The sequence below is a fragment of the Somniosus microcephalus genome, chromosome 2, assembly GCF_052327205.1.
Source record: "Somniosus microcephalus isolate GS21.2 chromosome 2, FLI_Smic_1.0, whole genome shotgun sequence".
Classification (NCBI taxonomy): domain Eukaryota; kingdom Metazoa; phylum Chordata; class Chondrichthyes; order Squaliformes; family Somniosidae; genus Somniosus; species Somniosus microcephalus.
In genome coordinates this window covers 97,314,287-97,337,961 of record NC_140988.1, presented here as the reverse complement: position 1 = coordinate 97,337,961, position 23,675 = coordinate 97,314,287, and the positions used below count along the sequence as shown (strand labels likewise).

The following is a 23,675-nucleotide window of genomic DNA, read 5'->3' as shown; positions in this document are numbered from 1 at the left end:
GCCTAATTTTGGTGCCCTGCCAGCAGGATGTGATTTTAGTTCTATTTTCTGTTTGTTGGGTTTCCAGTTCACTGTCATCCTGGGGTCTTTTTTCATTGAGGGAGGGATGTCCTGATCCTGGGATCTGCTATGTTGGCAGCCTGCACAGGGCGAGGTGGCTGCTGTAGGGCCGAGTGCCTGGGAGATCCCAGCCAAATCGGGGGGTTTAATGTCCTGTAGACCCCTGTCCGGGACCCCCTCCCTCCGTGTGCTGCAGCTGCTAATGTTTGAAGTGCCAGGGGGGTGGGTAGGGGGCTGTTAGCAGTTTATCAGTACCTGACGTACCGCTGGAGTGAGATGTGATCCTCCAAGCGTAGCTTTACTTTTTCCCGCTCTCACCAGCCACTCTCAAGTTTTTGGTTGGGCTTTGAGTGCTCGGATCGCACATCACGCCCGTTGCTCGCAGTCTGACTGGATTTTTCCTCCTATGCAGCTGCTTTCACACTCTGCACCCGTGCCCCTCTGCTCTGCACTGCATCCCGTTTTATATTAGAAAAATGTGGTGAAGAATCCCATGGTCCATATCTCTCAGTTTAAGAGCCTTACTCCTCCCTTTCCCCCTTGGTTCTTCCCGTTTATTGGCTGCTCCTACTGCATGTTGTTGCTGCTGCTCCTGGCTCTGCAGAGGATGATGGTGCTCACACCCACCCCCCCACCAATCTCCATCACCCGCTTGAGCCCCAATCTCCCGTTTCTCTTTCCTCAGCCCCCTTTTCTTCCCTTTCTCCTTTGCTCCTCGACACCCCATTCCCCAGTCTCCATCACTTCCCCCCCCAATTTCAGAGACCCCCCCCCGATTTCAGAGACCCCCCTCAATGCTGAGATCCCCCTCCGTATGCTGAGACACCCCTCTGAATGCTGAGACCCCACCCCCCCGATTTTAGAGCCCCCCCCCAATTTCAGAACCCCCACCCTGAATGCTGAGATTCCCCCCAAATGCTGAGACCACCCTATTTCAGATCCACTCCTGAATGTCAGCACCCATGATTCCCTGCTCTCCAGCCCCCTCCTGACGGCACGCCACATGGTTGCGGCTCTCTGCAGCAGTGGTCGGTTGACGTCACGGAGCTGGGGCATTGCAGTGGGAAATTTAATCCAATGATCGCCACATAAATAATCTAGAGGCAGCATCCTGGAGACCCATGCCCCATTTCGCTAATTTACCAGTCATTTCAGTGCAGTTCCCAGCTTTTGCGTAATGGGGTGTTCTTTACCCAGCATCCATAGCGCAGGGAAACTCCTCTATCCCTGGGATGGACCTATGCAATCATTCAATCCCAGAGATAGAACGGTTTCTCTGCCGCTATGTGTGCTGGGTAAAGAAATCTCCATTACACAAAGCCGTTTTTTCCACCCGTTGCCAGCTCGCACTTACCTGCGTGTTCAGTGTTTTCAGTTTCAAATGGACTTGGTGATTTAAATGCTATCCATAGTTCGTAATATGCGACTGTCCGTAGTTTCAACGGGCAGTTTCTATCTTTTATAATGTGAGTTATTTGGGACTGTCAATAAATGTCCATTTTTTGCAGGTGTCCGTTTTTTGGGGTGTCCGTTTGTACAGGTTTTACTGTACATTTTTTTGAAGTACCAAAAGTAGTAACTGCCACTTAATTAACTTATAGTCATGCCAGATTCAAATCCTGCTAGTACTGTAACACACACATTATAATAAGACTGCAGGCACAATCTCGGTAGGTCTCGGTAGGTCCTAGCACCAGGATTGCACTGGCACACCCAAATGACTATTAGAACGGAGAGTGACAGAGCCCCACCTCGTGTTTGTCTTTGGTTGGTTGTAATTTGCAATTCGTCTTTAAAAGATAAGAGTGGTAAACATGGTATCGGGCAAAACCAAACAGCCCTGATAGCATCGATAGACTTTCACTGCCTGGAATGTGAGATGTCTGAATCTGAGCTTGAAGAATTACACTGACTCAAATATGATTTGAATGTTATAGAAATCAGTCCTCAATAAAGAACAGTTGCTTTCTATCTACTTCTTTTGAAACTTTCAAAACTCCAAACGCGGTTGCACGATGTTTTCATTCTTTCAAACTCTGAACCAAAACTCAGATAACTGATTCCACTTCTTACAGAAGTCTGTATCATGCAGACATCAGGAAATATACAATATTAATGATGCTGATAAAAAAAAGTATTATTTCACTTAAGGATTTGATTTAGGTTATTTTCATTTATTTAAATGAATAATGGAGTCTCATAAAGGGTGCATTTAATTTTAAGAAGCCCTTAAAATAGTAAGCGTTTAAAGTTAAAACAAATACAAAAGCAAAATACTGCGGATGCTGGAAATCTGAAATGAAATGTTAAAACAAACTCTGGTAGCCTGCTGTACCATCACTTACATTTTAATGATTGAAAAGAACTGGCTACCTTAGCTATCTCCAGTCATTAAAAAATCCCGCTGATTTGTACAAGGCAGGCAAGCAGTTCTTCCTGCATATGCTTTGGTTGCCATGGAATGCGCCCTGCCTTCACCAACAGCACATAAATTCAAGTAGGCAAAGAAAATGTGGCCCCAACTAGCAGCCCTATGAAACTTAAAACAGTATGGCATCCTTCAGTGCCACATAAAGGTGCTATTATGTATTTGTTGCACCTTCCTCATTTTTTTCTTTTCTCCTATATTTTTCTCTTTCCTTCCTTCTTTCTTTACTTTAATTTTCTCTCCTTCCCCGTGACTTCACAGTCCACAAGTGCTGCTGTTGTAGGGTTTTTTTCCTTTTGCTGGACAACCAAGAGAAACCAACAGGACACTATGGAGGTTGGGCCATCACAACACCTGTAGAAGTAGGGAAAATGTTCTCTGTTACAGCTACAGGCCCTATTGTTTCAGTAGAGGGCTTTCAGTACTGCTGAAGACGTTGGAATAACCCTAGCTCCATAGCATTCTTTTGATCCACTGAGAGAAAACCAAAAAAAACTGCTATGCTGGAATTTACTGGCAGAGTGAAGCCGTGAAATCACAATCCTCGGGCAGGAGAATATGGGTCAGCTAGAGTCGGTAGACTTGTATCATTTGTGTCAGAGTCGTATGGACCATCTGGGAAACTAGGTCAGGCTACAGGTGAGTGTCAGTTATGCAGCCATGGTCTCCTCAGTCTGCTCACAATTTAAATTGTGGATCAGCAAGATAACTGGAGTGTTCATCCACATGAAATTAATTTGTTATAATGTAACTTTTACTTGTCAGATTGTTTGTGGTAAAATCACAGTGTTAGCAATTATATACTACTCCGTTAATGTTTATAGAGGTTTGTTGACCTATAATAAAAACAGAAAATGCTGGAGATACTCAGCAGGTCATGCAGCATCTGTGAAGAGAGGAACAGAGTTAACGTTTCAGGTCGATGACTTTCGTCAGAACTGAACTACACTAAAAAGGAATATCAAAGTTCAGTCTAATAGAGGTTACCAAGGTTTAATAAGAAAGTTTTCTGAAGGTTATCTGAATTAAAAGATGATAATTTCATTGTAACATACTCCCTCTAGGGTGGGTGGGGGGTGTGGGGGGGGACATCTCACACCCTGTTTATTTTCTTTAAAACCTTCGTCTGAACAATAACCCTGTACTTAAAACCAGCTTCTTAGCAGCCACCAGTAAAATGAGATTTTGCAAGAGTTAATGTTCAGTTGAGGTCAGCGCATAGATCGAATAAAAAACATCCTGTGTGAATATTTTCCGATCAAGCCAAGGGAATCAATTCAATCCAGAACATTTATCATAAAATACTGAAATCTCAAATAGGAACCTAAAGTTTCAAATCCTTGTCTGCCTGCTATTTGCATTTCCCCATTAAGGTGAGTTTGGTCAGTTTCTGTTAGATCATCGAACAGAGAGAGAACAAACTACACATGGAAGGGAAGCAGACTTCCTAAATGCTGAAAGGCGGCTTATTTCTTTTAAATTGTGATTGTGGAACTAGATGACATGTGAGGACAAAATTGGTGCTGGATGAATAGTTGGTTAAGAATAGGCTTGAAGGTTATAATGATACATACAGGCAGCATATCAAATATCAAATGAAACATTATGTATGGTTCCAGTCCTACTGCAACCATGGAAACTGGATCAAAACACCCTTCAAAGCAAAACAGAGAATTAGGAATATTGGCCTAGAAATTGGTTTGTCCCCGAAAACAGGTGCGGGGATCGCGATGCGTGAACGGCCCGGGCCCGATCAGAGAACTGCAGGCAGCACGCTAACTTCATGCTGCCTGTTCATTTCCATGATTATGGCATTCAGCCGAGCGCTGAACACGCTGCTGAGTGGCTAAATGGTCAGCAGGGGGCTCAAGTTCATGCGAGGTTAGCACCAATTAAAGCTAGCCTGCACTACTTAAGGGCAGTCTGCACCTCTTAAAGGGGAGGTGCAATCTGCCTGCAGCAGATCATTGAACTAGCTGGGGAAGGCAGTAGAAAAGAAGAACTAAAGATGGCACAGCAGAGGAGAGAGCGTGCACCAAGGTTCTCCGATGCAGTACTGGAGGCCTTGGTGTAGGAGGTCCATTCAAGGAGGGAGGCCTTCTTTCCACAGGGGGCAAGGAGACCCTCCAGGAAACAGACAAAAGTGCAATGGGAGCAGCTAGCCAATGTGGTGAATGCCAGCAGTGTTGCCCCGAGGATGTGAATGCAGTGCAGAAAGAAGTTTAATGACCTCACATGAGTGGTCAAAGTCAGTGAATTCATCTTCAACTACCATATCCCACCATCTGCACAATGAGCCTCACATACTGCTCAATGCACCACATCCCCATCACTCACCAAATCGCTACCAAATACAAATCATGCTTCACCTCACCCTCACACACTTAACCACTGCTGCAAGCCTCACACCCACATCTCACAGCTTGCACACACTGTCAGCTATTCAACCATGACAGGGACATCACCCAAAGACGTTGCACCACACTCACTGAAACACTTCCCTTTCTCTTGCAGGAAAAGGAGGTGCATAACCGGCACCAGCAGACCTTAACCAGCGGGAGACAGGCTCAACTGCATCATCTCACCCCTTGGAGGAGATGGTGCTGGTCATTCTTGGGAGGGGCATGGTCAACATTTAAGAATAGGTTAAATAGGTGGTTGAAGGAAAGGGTAATAAAGGGAGATGGGAGCAGGGCAGGCACATGGGAATAGGATAATCAGCAATATGGAGTAGTTCAGCCAGTCTGTTTCCATGTTGTAATTTCTATGTAAAACTCTATTGGCCACTTCTCTTTAACTATCTTCCTTTTGTTTAAATGGCTGACATAAGTAACTGCAGCAAGACAGGAAGTTACAACCCTTGCCCCCAACATGCTATGAGCTTTTCATTCTGGGTGCTTGCTCTTCATACTAAATTAGGCTGACCACAGAAGTTTCAGAGGAGTTGGTTATTCAGATTGTAAGCGGATGCATAGCCCTCAGTGCATGAGTCCCACACCTCAAGTGCCAGGACACGAAAATCTGCTCCAGTTTATTTAAGTAATGTAACAGATATTGATGGTGTGGCATGAACATACTGTTTGGTATTCAGTTACTTGGAAGAAATTAGTTTAATATAATTTGTATTAATTAATAGAAATAATCCAGCCCAAATTTATCTTAGAAGATAAATACAATAGGCATAAAATATAACAATTTTATCTTTATCTTCTCATTTGGTGTCAAATAATCCCTTGACATTTCAACATTAAAAACTGGCACAGCCAAGAAAACTCAATATTAATGTAACACGGGTTGATTCTGTAGTACAGAATTATTGCATCTAATTGCACACTTTCAGCATTATCATTATCCTGAGGGTTGATGGAATTAACTAAAGGAATTAAGATGCTACATACAATTTATTCTGTGCAGCCACACTGTAAATTTTATAGTATATTTTAACTCTGATGGATCTAAATATCCACCCTGCCTTAGTGACTTGTTCTTGAATCGAGTTATATTCAGGGCCGAGACTGTCCTGTGACTATTATTTTGTTCCTGCTGAGGATAGAGTTGCCAACCCTCCAGAATTATCCTGGAGTCTCCAATAATTAAAGATTAATCTCCTGGACACAGCTGCGAGCAACCCAGGTGAAAAATCCTAGGTGTATTAATAAAAAAATGCACTTTTTTCATTTTCTTTCAACACTTTTGCTTATTAATTATAAAAATATTGGAGATGAAGAAAAAGTCTGTTTGACTGGGCGAGACGGTTAGAGGTGGAAGGTCATGTGAAGAAATCTCTAAGAATACGTCCAACCAGATTTGGTATTTCTAGCTAAGGAGGCAAGAGGCAGGCCACAGTCTTGGGGCTGGATTTTTCCAACCTCGGCGGGTCCGAGGTGGGCGACGTCCGTGGCGTGTGGGGACCTCGCATCTGTGTCGATCCTGGCCTCCCAACAAGATATTCCACAGCCCTTGTTAAGCCCGCCCTGTGAGGTTCCCGGCCAATTAATAAGAAGTGGGTCTGATGACGTCATTTGATGACGAGTCATCAGCCGGTTTCCTTAAAGGGGCCATGTCCAAATTGATTTTGACAGTTCTGCTGTCAGTGTTCTATAGCATTGAGGTGCTGCAAACACTGACAAGCACTGCACAAAAGCTACACCCAGGCTCTCCAATAACTCCCTCCATATGTTTATGGAGGGAGTCACAGCACACAGGGAGGTTCTCTTCCCTTCCAATGGGCAGAAGGCACCTCCCCAGGACACCCAACGCAGCCTGGTTGCACATTGCACAGGAGGACACAAGCAGGGATGTCGTCAGGAGGACCAGGCTGCAGTGGCACAAACCTTTCAATGATCTCAGTAGATCACGAAACGTTACTGCCAAGCCACACTCAACCTCATCCTGCTGTGCCACTCATCACATCACCATCACTCTGCCTTCCCTATGCTACTCCTGCACATCTTTACTCACACCAACTTATCTTGCACCTCCACCCTCCTCTCTCTATCTACATTATCACTTCCCCATCTCATTAGCCACTCCTCACATGCACCCTCATCCTAATGCAATCATACCAACTAACAACACACAAGGGTAGGCAGTTGGGTGGTTTAGCCAATGTTCATGTGAAGTTTCTGGTAATGTGCTGTCAAACATTGAAATCTTTAGTTTCAACACTTTGCGTTCTTGGACAGATTTGTGTACACCTTTGAAAGTGTCTTAGTTGAGTTGCAGTGAATGGTGAGACATAACGGTACTCCCCGCAGTGGTGATGAGTGTGAAAGGAATGGCTTGGGCATTGTAGGGATGCTTTATGATGTTGGTGTGGGGTGGTGCCAGCCTGGTGCATCACGTGGCAGCCAGAGTGTACAGCGTTAAATGAAGCAAATCTAGCCATGGTGAGGCCATCCCTGGCCTCACAGGCAGCAATGTGGTCGGGTGCTGATGCCCTCTGTCCTGTGCAGCATCAGGTAATTGTTGGACCCAAAGCGGAAACTCTACCCTTGTATCTTTTGACTCACTGCAAGCCTAGTGCTGCTGGTGTTGGGGCTGATCGTGGTGGATTTCTGAGGACCAAGGTGAGAGAGTATAAAGGGCACCCATGCTGATGGAATAGATGACAGGTGAAGTAGAGATGACAGAAGCGATCTGTCAATGGTGAGAGAGGTAATGAGGTCAGACTGGATGGAGACTTGTGTAAAGACTTGCAGCGTGGTGAATCTGTTGTGGGAATGCAGTGAGGAAGAGCTTGTGGCTGAGGGAAGATATCTCTGTAAGGTGGGAGCTTTTACTGTACATTTGAAGCTGTCAACTCAACAGCTGATTCAATGGCCACTGAACTCCCACCTCAGCTTAACAGACATGGTGCACGACCAGCATGGACCCCATGGGCGAGATGTCAAATGCAGAAGGTGAGCTGAAATTCATTCTTAAGTGGCTCTAAACAAGCCACTAATTACCTGAATTGAGTCCCCTGCTGTGAACCCGCCGCTGCGTGTCGGGTCTGCTCAGCACTGACAGACCCAACATCGGGGAAAGGCACGTGGCGGCGGTTCACAGCAGTGTCTCGGCCTGCTGGGGAAAGAAAACACTTTCCCACCCGCCACCGATCGTGCCCGCTGACCCCCTGCAAAATCCAGCCCCAGATTTTTCACTGTGTTTTAGGTTTACTACTTAGCATAGATCAATAATCGCTTCTTCTGTGGATTCCCTTTTAACTTTCTGGATCAAGAAACGGACCTGTAATAGCTGTATGATTTTACATTCCCATTTGAAAGTTCTCCTCCCCGATCCAGGGTAATTAACACCCTCTATAATTAAGATCATTCCTTTCCATGACGTGCTTTTTATTTACCAAAAGGGTGATATTTCTTCTGTTGATAATTTTGGTGAAAAAACTAGCATGAGTACAAATGGATTTCCCATTTTATACTCACCCTTGAAGAAGGATTCTTCATAATGGTACCCCCCCCCCCCCCGCCCCCCAATGGTGATGAGTGTGAAAGGAATGACTTGGACATTGTAGAGATGCTTTATGGTGCTGGTGTGGGCTGGTGCCAACCTGGTGCATCATGTGGCAGCCAGGGTGTACAGTGTTAAGTGATGCTAATCTGGAAATGGTGAGTCCATCGCTGATGTCCCGGGCAGCAATGTGCACGGGCGATGATGCCCTGTGTCCAGTGCAGCATTAGTTGATTGCGGAGAAGGTTGGTGTGGATGTTGGTGCTGCTGCTGTGCCGGGTGATGCGGGTGTTGGGGCTGATCGTGTTGGGATTCTGAGGACCAAGGTGAGATTTTTTCAAGGGCACCGATGCTGATGGAATAGATGGCAAGTGAGGTTGAGATGACAGAAGTAATCTGTCAGTGTTGAGATAGGTTGTTCCAAGGAGGTGACAGTGGATAGAGAGATTACTCCAAACACTTCAAAAGTGCATAAATTTCAAAAGTTGGTTCCAAATCATTAATGCTCCAGCTTCTAAGATTGGGTAGTGAACAGCTGTGAAATGGTATGTTTTATACCACTTTTGCACCTTTCACCTATTCACAGAAATCCAGTCATTGAGAACCTGACACACTGACCTGACATGATAGCCTCTCTCCGGGAACCTCGTTGAAAACCTTGTAAAATGGTAAGTACATGGGGAAATGGTTCCTAACTACCTTTTAATAAGCTTTTAGCAATTTAAATTGGCTGACTCACCACTTGGTGTCGGGTCTGTTCAGGGATGACAGACCTGACACTTGGGAAACTGACAAGGTGGCGGGTTTACAGTGGGATACCAACCCGCTGTCAATCTTAGTGATTTTGACGGTGGAACCACCTCCTAACCTGCACTCTGAGCGCCGGCAAAATTCAGCCCTTGGGGAGAACTTGCAGTGTTCGCACTGCCACAGTGGCCGTTTTGATGTGCTATTAATAGTAGAATAATCAGAGGGTTAAGGATATTTATACCAGATTTAATGGCATAAATGTTGTTTAGTATTGTTGCCAAACTATCTATCTATAAAACTTGAATTGGCACTTTCAGTGGAGGAATGCTGTGTGACATTTTTAAAGGAAAGTAATATGGGTAAGTATAGGACTGGAAAAGACTGCAGTCGATCTGGCTATACCAAAAACTACTTCTCAATCACCCATTCCCCCAAATATCCATCCAATTGTTCCTTATAATTTGCTACAATGTCTTTAGATGGTATTTTAGTGTGGACGCTGCAGTCAATTCCACATGTTCACCACCCTCAGCATAAAGTAGTTAAATCTAAATTGTCTTCTAAACTTGAGTTTGTGGCAATCTCAAACATATTATCAGAGTTCAATTTATCTATTCCCTGGAAAATCTTAAATACTTCAATAATATCTCCCCGAAATCTTTTCTTTTTGAAGTTAACAATCCTAGGCTGGAATACAAAGGGGAGGAAGTTATGCTTTAGCTGCACAGACCGGAATTTTCCCTACTTGGACGGGTCTGGAGCGGGCGGCTGCCATGGCGGGTCGTGAGCCTGTTGCTGGCTCCATCCCGCTCCACAGAATGACTTTACGTTAATGGTGCCTATTAAGCCCGCCATTCGTGTTACCTGGCCCAATTAAAAGGTGCAGGCCTGGTGATGTCATCGATGACGTGTTTTCAGCCAGATATGTAAAGGAGCCATGGCCACATTGCATTTGAAGGTTCACCTAGGAGTGTGCAGGCAGAGCACGTCACTATTACATTGCTGCACATACCACCAGAGATGACTGCACAGAAACAGAGGGCTGCACCCAGGTTCTCCGATGACTCCCTCCATATGCTTGTGGAGGGTGTCAGAGCATGCAAGAAGGTCCTCTTCCCTACTGATGGGAGGAAGAGACCTCCCCAGCAGAGCAAAGGAGCCTGGCTCTAAATAGCAGAGGAGGTGAATAGCAGGGATGTCGTCAGGAGGACCTAGGTGCAGTGCCACAAATGCTTCAACGATCTTGTTAGATCTGGAAAGGTGCGTCCAAAGCCAAACTAACCTTCATCCTGCTGTGCCTCTCATCACATCCCCATCACTCTGCCTTCCAAACCCTTCTCCTGCACATCCTTATGACACCAGCATACATTGCACCTCCACCCATCCCTCTTCCTCTATCTACATTATCACATCCCCATCTTACTAACCACCCCCCACACTCACCCTCATCCTAATACAAACATGCCAACAAACAACACACAAGGAGGCCACTTGGAATTGCCACCCCAAGCCATCATAGTCACCCTCTACAGACATAACCCATCTATTCCTTACACTCAATCCATCACTCTCACTCAACCTTTTCTACTTTCCCTCCTTGCAGGAAAAGAGAACCCACAATAAGAGGGAGAGAGAGAGAGAACAGGCAGTGGAATGACATCAATGGCCACCCTGACCACATCAGAGGAAGCTGCCTTAGAGCCTAAGGGAGTTGCCAAGCACCTGAAGGTGGGATACGGAGAGAGGGGTCATCTTAGCAACCTGATGAAATTACATATCATACAGCTACATGGCATACATCATCACTCATATGGGGGCTGATGTCAGCAGCCATTGAATGGTCATTATGTGCATAATGGTTTCTGTACCCAATCTACATATGACATATCTAACTCATCTCTTTACTCTCCCACATGTCCATCAAGAGCCCCCACCACTATTCAGACACAAGAGGAAGACGACTCCTCAGAGGAGCCTCCAGCCTCTGAGGGCGCACCATCACCAGACAGACGCGCACCCAGCACCAGTGCAAATACTCACACCTCGGTGGGTCCCTCGCAAGATAGAGTAGTGTTGTCACCTGGTGTGTCACAAATCACAACCGAGCAACAGCAGATGGTGGAGACAGGGACAGCAGTGGAGACTCCTCATCAGAGGGCGCAGGACGCTCCCAGCTCTGCTCAGCTGCATGCAGATGCTGAGCCTCGGGGACCTCCAGAAAGAGGGCAATGCTGGAGGTGTAGCAAGAAGTGCAGGAGGCTCTGACAGGTTTTGCGAGTGCGATGTCTGCAAATGTTCAGAGAATGGAGGAGTCCATCTCCAACATGAGCACCACCGTGGCGCAGGTGATGGCGACTGTAGGCTCTTCCATGGATAGGATGGCCAAGTACATGGAGCAGCTAATGCGCCACTCAGAGGAGCACATGCTATCTATGGAGAATAGATGGCTACCTATGGAGGATAGATGGCTATCTATGGGCAATTGATGGGTATCTATGGAGGATAAATAGCTATCTATGGCAAATAGATGGCAGAGGCTCATAGATGTCCTCTCTAAGAGGGATGTAAATGTAGACTTGGGTCCTCATGGCCCCACTGATGTGCAACAAGGTGCTCTCCAGCTCCTTGCTAGCGGGGAAGTGCAGGTGGCCCATGAGAGGGATGATGGTGAGAGGGAACATGGAAGTGGGGGCTCCTCTCAAAGCATTCACACTTCTCCCCTATTGCACCCCCCTCAGTCATAGCCCCAGATGCCTCCCTGGACAACGATGGCCGTGTCTGCCCCTGCAAAATCGCAGGAGGAGCAGACTTTGGCAGGGCCATCACTAACTCCAAAACCTAGAGAACGACCATCAAAAGTGTCTAAGCAGTTGCAGCAAGGAAGTGAGGAGGCTGCCTCTACCTCTGCTGAAATCACAGGGGTAGCACCACATAGAAGCATGAGTAAGAGAAAGATGCCACATAAGTAGATTCACAAGGGTAGCCACTTGGGCGTTTCATTCAATGTTGATGTGAGGTTTCAGTTTATTTAATGTGAACCATCAATTTCTTTCTTTACACATCTTTCCAGTCTTGGACACATTTGTGTGCACCATTGGAAGTGGCTTAGTTGGAGTGAGGGTCAGACATAAGGTACCTCCAGCAATGGTGGTCAGTGTGAAAGGAATGGCGTGGTAATTGTAGGGAATCCTTTATGGTGTTGTATGGTGTTGCAGTAGGGTGGTGCCAATCTGGTGAAGCATGTGGCAGCCATATGTGTGTACGGCGTAAAGTTAAGTAAATCTGGACATGATGAGGCCATCCCTGGCCTTCTGGGCAGCAATGTGCTCAGGTGCTGGTGGGATCTGCACCTGCACCTGCTCCTCCTCCTCTTCCAGCTGATGCTCCTCCTCTGACGAGGCTGTGCGCTCAGTGCCTTGCTCCTCATGCAGCGCTAATCCTCGCTGCTGCGCTATGTTGTGCAGGGCACAGCAGACCATGACAATTCTGGAGACCCTGGCTGGTGCGTACTGAAGGACTCCTCCAGATCTGTCAAGGCATCTGAATTGCATTTTCAGCATGCCTATTGTCTGCTCTATGACACATCTGGTGGAAATGTGGCTTTCATTATATCTCTCCTGGGCCTCAGTACTTGGCCTCCTCAAAGGTGTCATGAGCCGTGTCTTCAGTGGTTAGCCCTTGTCTCCAAGCAACCAGCCGGAAAGTATGTTTGGAGGTGCGAAGAGCTGAGGGAGGGTGGACTGGTGCAGGATGAAAGAGTCATGGCAGCTGCCAAGGAATTTGACGCACACATACATGATGATCATCCTATGGTTGCAGACAAGCTGCACATTGAAGAAGTGGAAGCCCTTGCGGTTGACAAAGACTCCTGGGTGATGATGGGGTACCCCAATGGCCACATGTGTGCAGTCGATGACGTCCTGCACCCGTGGGAAGCCAGCCAGAGTGGCAAAGCCGAGTGTCCGAGTAACACTGGCTTCATCAGTGGCAAAGTTGATATAATTGGCTGACTTGTCAAACAGGGCATTGGTGACCTGTGTGATGCATCTGTGGGTGGCCGACTGTGAGATGCTGCAAATGTCTGCTGTAGATCCCTGGAAGGAGCCTGAGGCGAAGAAGTTGAGTGCACTGGTGACTTTGACAGCCACTGGTAAGGCATGTCCACCCGTCCCTCTGAGCTGCAGGTCTTCCTCCAGCAATGTGTTAATGTCTGTGATGACCTGGCACTGCTGCTTAATCATGTCAATCAGTATAGACCTGTTGGGCTGAATGGCCTGTTTCTGTGCTGTAAATACTATGTAATACTACGTAGCATTATTTGGTGATAAACCACAGCCAGATAACAAATAAGATATTGTTTAAAGAAAGGACTGTTGCTTTCAAAAAATAAATTCATGTTTGTTTCTTTCCTGTTGATGCTTTAATCAAATTTAGGTTTGGCTGAGAAAATTCCCAAATTTACACAATCAAACTGAACATTTAAACTGAGTGAAGTTCACGTAATGCTGCTCCAAGGAGGCCTATATAGTTAATACAGCTTGCTGGTAGACTAAGTGATGATAGGATTTATCACAGCTATTAGCTGCACTGATTTGCTGATTATAGTACTTTCAGTTATGAAGGTTATGGTTTGTACCTCGGTGACCAATATTGTAATAATTGATTTATAGTGTGAAATGGGAACTGAATCATGAAACCAGAAAAATGTAATAGATGACTTTCACAATAAATGTTTCAGCTCTTTTACTTTACTGCCACTTTGCTTTTCTCTTTCCTATTGATGAAACTTCCCTGGACTATAAACAAGACAGTTTCACCAACAGGTGTTATGTGGTTGAATGCTGTTGTGAGTGCAAACAGGATAAAAATTGAATGTGGCTTCTCTGAAGGCAGTGAGTAGTTGAGCCATACTGATCAGAAAGATCCCAGATTCAATCCCCAGTCTTCTTGAGTTAGTTGATGTTATGCTAGGGTAATGTTCATGATGCTTGCAAGTGACTTAAGGACCACTGGATTAGGAAGTGGAAAATCAACCAGGATTTCATTCATCATCACCTACTGATATTGTACATGCGGGTGAAAATCAAGTGAGGATAGGATTAGGTAATTTGTGATATCTTTACAGTTGAATGTCCTACTGACAATGCTGGCGTATGAACTGTAATCCAACAAGGAGTTAATGCTTCGGGAGAGGACAAGAGGACATTTCTTCACCTTAATTCAACTTAAAAGAAAAATCAGGGAATTGTAGCTGTTTTGTTGAGCATTAGGTCAACAGTAGTCAGTTGTGTGAAATATTGAGCCGGATTTGTTCTGGTTAATAGGAGGCAAAACTCAAATGCTGAAATCCTGAAATAAAAACAGAAATCGCTGGAATTGCACATCAGTTCGATCAACTTCTAACCGCACAAAGATGGGTTAGTGTGTTTGGGTGGTACCTTTTGAAATAAACCTGATAATGTTCTGATGAAAGGTCACAGCCAAATCGTTAACTTATTTTGTCTTTCAGATGCTCATCAGTTTTCTGTTCTTATTGCAGTAGCCCCAGTGATACTGTTCACTGGCAGAACACTGAAAACCAGTGAACTGAGTTAACAGGCAGTAGTGAAAGTGGTTTCCCACCATGCATCATGAAGACAGTAGTTCTCTCTGGTGAATCATGAGGGATCCATGAAAACCATTGTGCCACACAATTGTATTTTAGCTAATCAGAAACATTCAGCAACAATGGAGAAAGTCCAGTTAAGAATCCTGTATGAAATAGGTGCAATCACATAGTGTGTGCAAAAGATACCAAAAGTATTATGTATCATGTGGAGAGAACTTATATCGACAGCATTTTTTGCTATCACTTGAAGATAGGTCCAAACAAAATAGGTGTCATTTTTTTTAAAATTGTGATCACACCACTTTGTTATGATCATACCAGCTATTCCCCTATCCACATACACTGAGGTGATTGATATACGAGTACAGATACTGCGAAGATGTGAGCTTTCATCTGCTGAACAGAGGCACCATGTGTGGGTTTATGCACATCTACAGTATGCACACACACAGACTAATTAGCTTTTTCAAATGTGTAGCTTTAATTTCCTTTTGTGCAGACGTTACTTTAAAGTGACAAGCATGCTGTGGATGTTATATTCATCTGATTGGGAAAAATAAGAGATTTTAAAGTAAAACAAATGTAGTTTTTCTAACAAGACATTAATAGTAACTGAGTCAGACAAACAGTATGTAAACACCGGCAAATTATCCACTGCACAGACTTCATGAAAGGGTGTTGTTAAAAATACATTTACTTGCCCGCAGTGGAAAAATATTGTAAGCCGGCATCTAACCAGCATGCTGCTCAGAGCATTCCATTATTCTAATAACTGGTTTACATCCCTATGACCAAAACCACAGTCCTCCAATTGTATGCGCTGCACAGTAGTTTTCTTCTGTAAGCTGCTCCAATGTAAAGCTGGTCATATACTCATTAATAAAGGGAAAAACTCTAACATCTATGGGTATGGCAAATACAGAATGTAAAACTGATTAGTAGGGTCAGGCTTCTAATCAGTAGCAGTGATAGAAAAAATTTACATCTTTTCCTCATTTTATTTTCTCTCCTTTGGTTATAAGTGGATTTGAGTTTCATATTTGGTTAATTCTCTTGTTGTGTCTGACTTCACCTTTCCATTTTACCTTTCTTTTCCTTCATTTCTTGCCCTGTTTATTTCCATAGATTTATTTTACTTATACTGTTCATGCTTTGTTATTGTTTTTTGAACACTTGTGAAATTTCTTTAGCACTGAGCTTACTTGCTCCCTTTCATTTTAAATGTAATTTTTTAATCTTTACTCTCACTTACCTAACATGCTGTCTTTTTGGTTTTTTTAAGTAAGGCCTCAAAGGATTCCTTGCCACAAGAGATTTTTGTTTCATGTCCCAAATACAAGAGTATGAACAGTTAACACATTCATCTCAGATTCCACCGCTGCTTAAATGGAAGCATTACCCCTGTTTATTTAAACAAGTTAACACTTCTACTAAAAATGGAGAAGAAATTTCAGACATGCATTAAGCATTTGTACGGTAGTCTATATTATATATATACTAGCTGGGGGAGCCCGGCTTTGCCAGGGCTGTTTTGGGCCGGGCGGTTTAAATTGAGTCCCAGGCTTTGGGGCCTGTCTGTCCCTGTGTGAATCTGCTGCCGGGCAACATTTTAAATCGAGTCCCAGGCTTTGGGGCCTGTCTGTCTGTCCCTGTGTGAATCTGCTGCCGGGCAACATTTCTACCTTTTAATAGCTTCAAAGATGAAAGTGAAAGTACTTACAAAACATTTTTGGTAAATGTGATGTTATTTTTAAAAGAGATACTAACTTTTTCGAAGCTGGATGAGCAGATTTTGAGCTGGAATTAGTGAAGCAATGGCTGCCCGATGCCTGAGTTGAAAAGCATTAGTCCCGCCCACAGACGCAGCGATTGGCCAACCATCAGGCGACTGAACTGTAGGATTGGTCAATCGTGACGGCACAGGATTGGTCGACCTTGACGTCAGTCAATCAATGCTAATTAGCAGATAATGAGTTTAATTTTGAAGGTTTTTTGCATAACGCGCGAACAATTTTAGTCCGACCGAAAAGTAAATACACTTATGACGGTTCTGGAATCGTAAGCTTTCTTTCGATGTAACACACGTGTAGGTACGCTCCATAACTTCCGAGTTTATTCAATACAGACAGACGGAATGACAGACAGACAGATGTATCCTTTTATATATATATAGATAGATATATATATATATATCCATTCAATTTAGCCACTGTTGTAATGTAGGCAAATGTAGCAGTCAACTTCCATAAAGCACATACCCACAAACAGCAATGAGAAAGTGACTGGATCACCTGTTTTAGTAATGTTGGTTGAGATATTAATATTAGGCAATGCACTGGGAGAGCATGTCTGCTTTTCTTCGAATAGTGATATGGGATCTTTTACATCCACCTGGGAGGGCAGATGGGTCTCAGTTTAACATCTCACTCCCTAATAACTGCATCAAAATATCAACCTAGGTGATGTGCTCAAGTCTTGGAGTGGGCTTTGAACCCAAAACTTTATGAAGCGAGTGTGCTACCCCTGAACCAAGGCTGTCACTTAAACTTGGCAATGATGACAGCCCAGACTGGAGTCCAGTCACCAAGCAGTGGACTAGAGCTAATGCACATGCTAAGTGTGCATTAATGTGTATTATTTGGGGCGTTAACATTAATGAGCATTACCACATTTTTGGCCACACTCCAAGAGTTCTTCCCATTACTGAATGGTTTAATGAATATTAACACACACAAGATTAAAACATTTTGGACATGTTAAGCAACAATCAGAGGGATCCTGGAAATTTGCTCAACCTTGCCCTTAGGCCAACATTATGTTAATGATACACACAGCACAGTAAGAATGGCAATAAAACAGCAGTGAGAGAGTAGGATAAATTGTTTCAGTCCACACAGCATCAACAAGATTAAGTTTGCTCGACATGTTGGAGGAAGACCAGTGAGGTCTGAGGCCATAGAAAAAGGGTCATTAGGGTCCATTAGCACTCCAGGCAAAGTTTGTACTGCCATGACAGAACTATCTCAGTCTCTTTGAGGGGCAATGTGTAAAGAGGGTACATTTCACTAAGTATGAACTGTGCCATCTTATACAACCGGACCTCTAATCAATGTATCAGAAGGAGTAAAAGGAGCAAGACCATGATTAATTTTTAAAGGACCCCCTTTGTGCATCACATATTTACGGGACAAGTCCAACCTTGATAGTAAGCAAAATCCCTTTACTCACTGTCCCCCATGTATGTCAGCGGTTGTTTCTCTATTTCTGTGTGGATTTTTGGTTTTCTCTCTCTGTCCTTTTGTGTTTCTGTTTTTCGTGTACTTTCTATACAGTTGTGCGGTTCTCTCTCTCTCTGACCCTGTGTGTGTCTGTGGTTTTCTCTCTCTCTCTCTGTCCCTGTGTGTGCCTGTGGTTTTCTCTCTCTCTCTGACCCTGTGTGTGTCTGTGGTTTTCTCGGCTCTGTCCCTGTGTGTGCCTGTGGTTTTCTCTCTCTCTGTCCCTGTGTGTGTCTGTGGTTTTCTCTCGCTCTCTGACCCTGTGTGTGCCTGTGGTTTTCTCTCTCTCTCTGACCCTGTGTGTGTCTGTGGTTTTCTCTCTCTCTGTCCCTGTGTGTGCCTGTGGTTTTTTCTCTCTCTCTGACCCTGTGTGTGTCTGTGGTTTTCTCTCTCTCTCTCTCGGTCCCTGTGTGTGTCTGTGGTTTTCTCTCTCTCTCTGACCCTGTGTGTGTCTGTGGTTTTCTCTCTCTCTGTCCCTGTGTGTGTCTGTGGTTTTTTCTCTCTCTCTGTCCCTGTGTGTGTCTGTGGTTTTCTGTCTCTCTCTGACCCTGTGTGTGTCTGTGGTTTTCTCTCTCTCTCTCTGACCCTGTGTGTGTCTGTGGTTTTCTCTCTCTCTCTGTCCCTGTGTGTGTCTGTGGTTTTCTCTCTCTCTCTGTCCCTGTGTGTGTCTGTGGTTTTCTCTCTCTCTGTCCCTGTGTGTGTCTGTGGTTTTCTCTCTCTCTCTGACCCTGTGTGTGCCTGTGGTTTTCTCTCTCTCTGTCCCTGTGTGTGTCTGTGGTTTTCTCTCTCTCTGTCTCTGTGTGTGTCTGTGGTTTTCTCTCTCTCTCTGTCCCTGTGTGTGTCTGGTTTTCTCTCTCTCTGACCCTGTGTGTGTCTGTGGTTTTCTCTCTCTCTCTGTCCCTGTGTGTGCCTGTGGTTTTCTCTCTCTCTCTGACCCTGTGTGTGTCTGTGGTTTTCTCTCTCTCTGTCTCTGTGTGTGTCTGTGGTTCTCTCTCTCTCTCTGACCCTGTGTGTGTCTGTGGTTTTCTCTCTCTCTCTGACCCTGTGTGTGCCTGTGGTTTTCTCTCTCTCTCCGACCCTGTGTGTGTCTGTGGTTTTCTCTCTCTCTCTGTCCCTGTGTGTGTCTGTGGTTTTCTCTCTCTCTGTCCCTGTGTGTGCCTGTGGCTTTCTCTCTCTGTCCCTGTGTGTGTCTGTGGTTTTCTCTCTCTCTGTCTCTGTGTGTGTCTGTGGTTTTCTCTCTCTCTCTGTCCCTGTGTGTGTCTGTGGTTTTCTCTCTCTCTGTCTCTGTGTGTGTCTGTGGTTTTCTCTCTCTCTCTGTCCCTGTGTGTGTCTGTGGTTTTCTCTCTCTCTGTCCCTGTGTGTGCCTGTGGTTTTCTCTCTCTCTCCGTCCCTGTGTGTGTCTGTGGTTTTCTCTCTCTCTGACCCTGTGTGTGTCTGTGGTTTTCTCGGCTCTGTCCCTGTGTGTGCCTGTGGTTTTCTCTCTCTCTCTGTCCCTGTGTGTGCCTGTGGTTTTCTCTCTCTCTGTCCCTGTGTGTGCCTGTGGTTTTCTCTCTCTCTCTGACCCTGTGTGTGCCTGTGGTTTTCTCTCTCTCTCTGTCCCTGTGTGTGCCTGTGGTTTTCTCTCTCTCTCTGACCCTGTGTGTGCCTGTGGTTTTCTCTCTCTCTCTGACCCTGTGTGTGCCTGTGGTTTTCTCTCTCTCTGTCCCTGTGTGTGCCTGTGGTTTTCTCTCTCTCTCTGACCCTGTGTGTGCCTGTGGTTTTCTCTCTCTCTCTGACCCTGTGTGTGTCTGTGGTTTTCTCTCTCTCTCTCTGACCCTGTGTGTGCCTGTGGTTTTCTCTCTCTCTCTGACCCTGTGTGTGGTTTTCTCTCTCTCTCTGTCCCTGTGTGTGCCTGTGGTTTTCTCTCTGTCCCTGTGTGTGCCTGTGGTTTTCTCTCTCTCTCTGACCCTGTGTGTGCCTGTGGTTTTCTCTCTCTGACCCTGTGTGTGTCTGTGGTTTTCTCGGCTCTGTCCCTGTGTGTGTCTGTGGTTTTCTCTCTCTCTGTCCCTGTGTGTGCCTGTGGTTTTCTCTCTCTCTGTCTCTGTCTCTGTGTGTGCCTGTGGTTTTCTCTCTCTCTCTGTCCCTGTGTGTGCCTGTGGTTTTCTCTCTCTCTCTGACCCTGTGTGTGCCTGTGGTTTTCTCTCTCTCTATCCCTGTGTGTGCCTGTGGTTTTCTCTCTCTCTCTGACCCTGTGTGTGTCTGTGGTTTTCTCTCTCTCTCTCTGACCCTGTGTGTGTCTGTGGTTTTCTCTCTCTCTCTGTCCCTGTGTGTGTCTGTGGTTTTCTCTCTCTCTCTGTCCCTGTGTGTGCCTGTGGTTTTCTCTCTCTCTCTGACCCTGTGTGTGTCTGTGGCTTTCTCTCTCTCTCTGTCCCTGTGTGTGCCTGTGGTTTTCTCTCTCTCTCTCTGACCCTGTGTGTGCCTGTGGTTTTCTCTCTCTCTCTCTGACCCTGTGTGTGTCTGTGGTTTTCTCTCTGACCCTGTGTGTGTCTGTGGTTTTCTCTCTCTCTCTGTCCCTGGTAGTGTCTGTGGTTTTCTCTCTCTCTCTCTGACCCTGTGTGTGTCTGTGGTTTTCTCTCTCTCTCTGTCCCTGTGTGTGCCTGTGGTTTTCTCTCTCTCGCTGACCCTGTGTGTGTCTGTGGTTTTCTCTCTCTCTGTCCCTGTGTGTGCCTGTGGTTTTCTCTCTCTCTCTCTCTGACCCTGTGTGTGTCTGTGGTTTTCTCTCTCTCTCTGACCCTGTGTGTGCCTGTGGTTTTCTCTCTCTCTCTGTCCCTGTGTGTGTCTGTGATTTTCTCTCTCTGTCCCTGTGTGTGCCTGTGGTTTTCTCTCTCTCTCGGTCCCTGTGTGTGTCTGTGGTTTTCTCTCTCTCTCTGACCCTGTGTGTGTCTGTGGTTTTCTCTCTATCTCTGACCCTGTGTGTGTCTGTGGTTTTCTCTCTCTCTCTGACCCTGTGTGTGTCTGTGGTTTTCTCTCTCTCTCTGACCCTGTGTGTGCCTGTGGTTTTCTCTCTCTCTCTGACCCTGTGTGTGTCTGTGGTTTTCTCTCTCTCTCTGTCCCTGTGTGTGCCTGTGGTTTTCTCTCTCTCTCTGACCCTGTGTGTGTCTGTGGTTTTCTCTCTCTCTCTCTCTGACCCTGTGTGTGTCTGTGGTTTTCTCTCTCTCTCTGACCCTGTGTGTGTCTGTGGTTTTCTCTCTCTCTCTCTGACCCTGTGTGTGCCTGTGGTTTTCTCTCTCTCTCTGACCCTGTGTGTGTCTGTGGTTTTCTCTCTCTCTCTGACCCTGTGTGTGTCTGTGGTTTTCTCTCTATCTCTGACCCTGTGTGTGTCTGTGGTTTTCTCTCTCTCTCTCTCTGACCCTGTGTGTGTCTGTGGTTTTCTCTCTCTCTCTGACCCTGTGTGTGTCTGTGGTTTTCTCTCTCTCTGTCCCTGTGTGTGTCTGTGGCATTCTCTCTCTCTCTGTCCCCGTGTGTGTCTGCGGTTTTCTCTCTCTCTGTCCCCGTGTGTGTCGTGTATTGATTGCGAGTTTGACACCATTCAATACGGTAATGTAATGTGCGAGTTTAACACCAGTTAATACGGTAATGTAATGTGCATTGCATTATGGGAATTACCCGGGAAAGCTGCAGTCAGCCATTTTTTTAGAGAATAAAGAGAACATCGTAGTTGGAAGCCTGTCTGCCTGGTTCTATGCTTGAATGCGTTCATACAACATTGGCGACGAGGATAACGAACGGAATCATTTTAAAAGGTAGTTGCCTAAGTTTTAGTTAGCTAGGATGGAGAAGACCGGCATTCAAAATTTTGCATGCTTCGCCGAGCCAGCCACGTTGGGTCCAAGATGGACGAGGTGGTTAACATCTTTTGAGCTTTATGCCGACGGCAAAGGACTCATTATCGACAATACCTCTACAGCTGCCACAAAGCAGAGGAGAAGAGCTCTACTTCTACACCTAGCAGGACCTGATGTCCAGGATATCTTTTCGACTCTACCGGACACAGGAGAACCAGCTGACCACACGGCGGCGGTTAGTGCTTTGAATCACTACTTCGTGCCCCAGGTCAACGCAGCATTTGCTAGACAAACTTTTCATAAGTTGTCCCAGAAGGCAGGTGAGACTGTGCAACAATTTGCAACTCGCTTGCGGCAGGCTGCTAAAGACTGTGCTTTTGGGGGGGATGTGGATAATCAAATAAGAGACGCTATCCTGAGTAGGTGCACGTCAGCCTATGTGCGGAGGAAATTGCTCGAGGAAGGGCATGGTCTAATGCTCGCCCGCACATTACAATTGGCCTCACAATGTGAAAACGTCGAGGAGCAGATGTCAGCCATGTCATGTACAGAGAAGGCGGAGACAGATACTGTTCGTCGTGTTACACAGAAAAGAGGGTATATTATGTGAAAAGCTCGACAGAGAAACCAAAGGGAAAGGGCGATAGGAACGAAAGGAAATGTTACAGATATGGACACACAGACCACATGGGCAGAGTTCCGAAATGCCCAGCACGCGGACAAACGTGTCATAAGTGCAAGGGAAAGGATCATTTCTCCAAAGTATGCCGCACAAAGGGTACAAAGAAACACAGTATGAACAATGTAGAGGAACAAAATGACTTTGCATTTGCTGTTACTAGAAATAACGTGACAGAGATACTTACCTTTTGTGTGGGGGGAGTAAACCTGAGAATGTTAATTGATTCGGGTGCAACTAGTAACGTGATAGATGAGAATACATGGGAAGGATTAAAGTCAGAACACATTAAGTGTCAGCCACATGTCCCTAAGACAGAGAGAAAGTTATTCTCTTATGCTTCTAGCCGACCACTGTCAGTTAAAGGTGTATTCACATGTGGGATTACAATAGGTAAGAGAACTGAGCAGGCGGAGTTCATTGTGGTTAAAGGCCATGGAGAGCCGTTGCTAGGAAGGGAGACAGCCATGAAACTGGGAGTTTTAAAAATAGGCGCAGATGTCTCAGCTGTGGTAGATGTAAGACAGCTACTAAAACAGCGGTATCCAAAGGTGTTCCAGGGAGTAGGAAGGCTGAACACAAAACAGATCAGTTTGTATATTGACCCACAAGTGAAGCCTATGGCCCAGCCACTCAGGCGTATACCATTCAACTTAAGGGTGGCAGTAGAGGCCAAAATAAAACAATTGAGGGACATGGACATTATCGAACCTGTAACTGGTCCCACCCCATGGGTAAATCCTGTGGTTATTGTACCAAAAGCGGATAAGGATGTAAGGTTATGCCTAGACATGAGACAAGCAAACCAGGCAATAGTGAGGGAACGATATCCAATCCCCACCGTTGATGAGATACTCCAAGGTATGAACGGCTCGACAGTGTTTAGTAAGCTAGACCTGAAATGGGGTTATCACCAGCTAGAACTGACCCCTGAGTCACGAGAAATCACAACGTTTGCAGTAAATAACGGAGTATACAGGTACAAGAGGCTGATATTCGGTGTATCTTCAGCTAGTGAGCAATATCAGCACGAGATAGCTAATGCCTTAGCTGGAATAGAGGGTGTTGAAAACATATCAGACGACATTATTGTGCATGC

General features: G+C 45.5%; 1 protein-coding gene across 3 annotated transcripts in view; it reads left to right on the top strand.

The window, feature by feature from the left end:
• nr3c2 (nuclear receptor subfamily 3, group C, member 2) overlaps positions 1-23,675 on the top strand; it is a 591,892-nt gene that overhangs the window by 258,924 nt on the left and 309,293 nt on the right. Inside the window, exon 1 of one of the 3 annotated variants that reach the window (XM_086011586.1) lies at positions 3,021-3,127. The exons of the other annotated variants lie outside the window; for them this stretch is intronic. The gene's annotated coding sequence lies outside the window, so the exon portion shown is untranslated. Of the gene's footprint in view, positions 1-3,020; positions 3,128-23,675 lie in introns of those variants that run through there. 3 annotated transcript variants of the gene reach the window in all.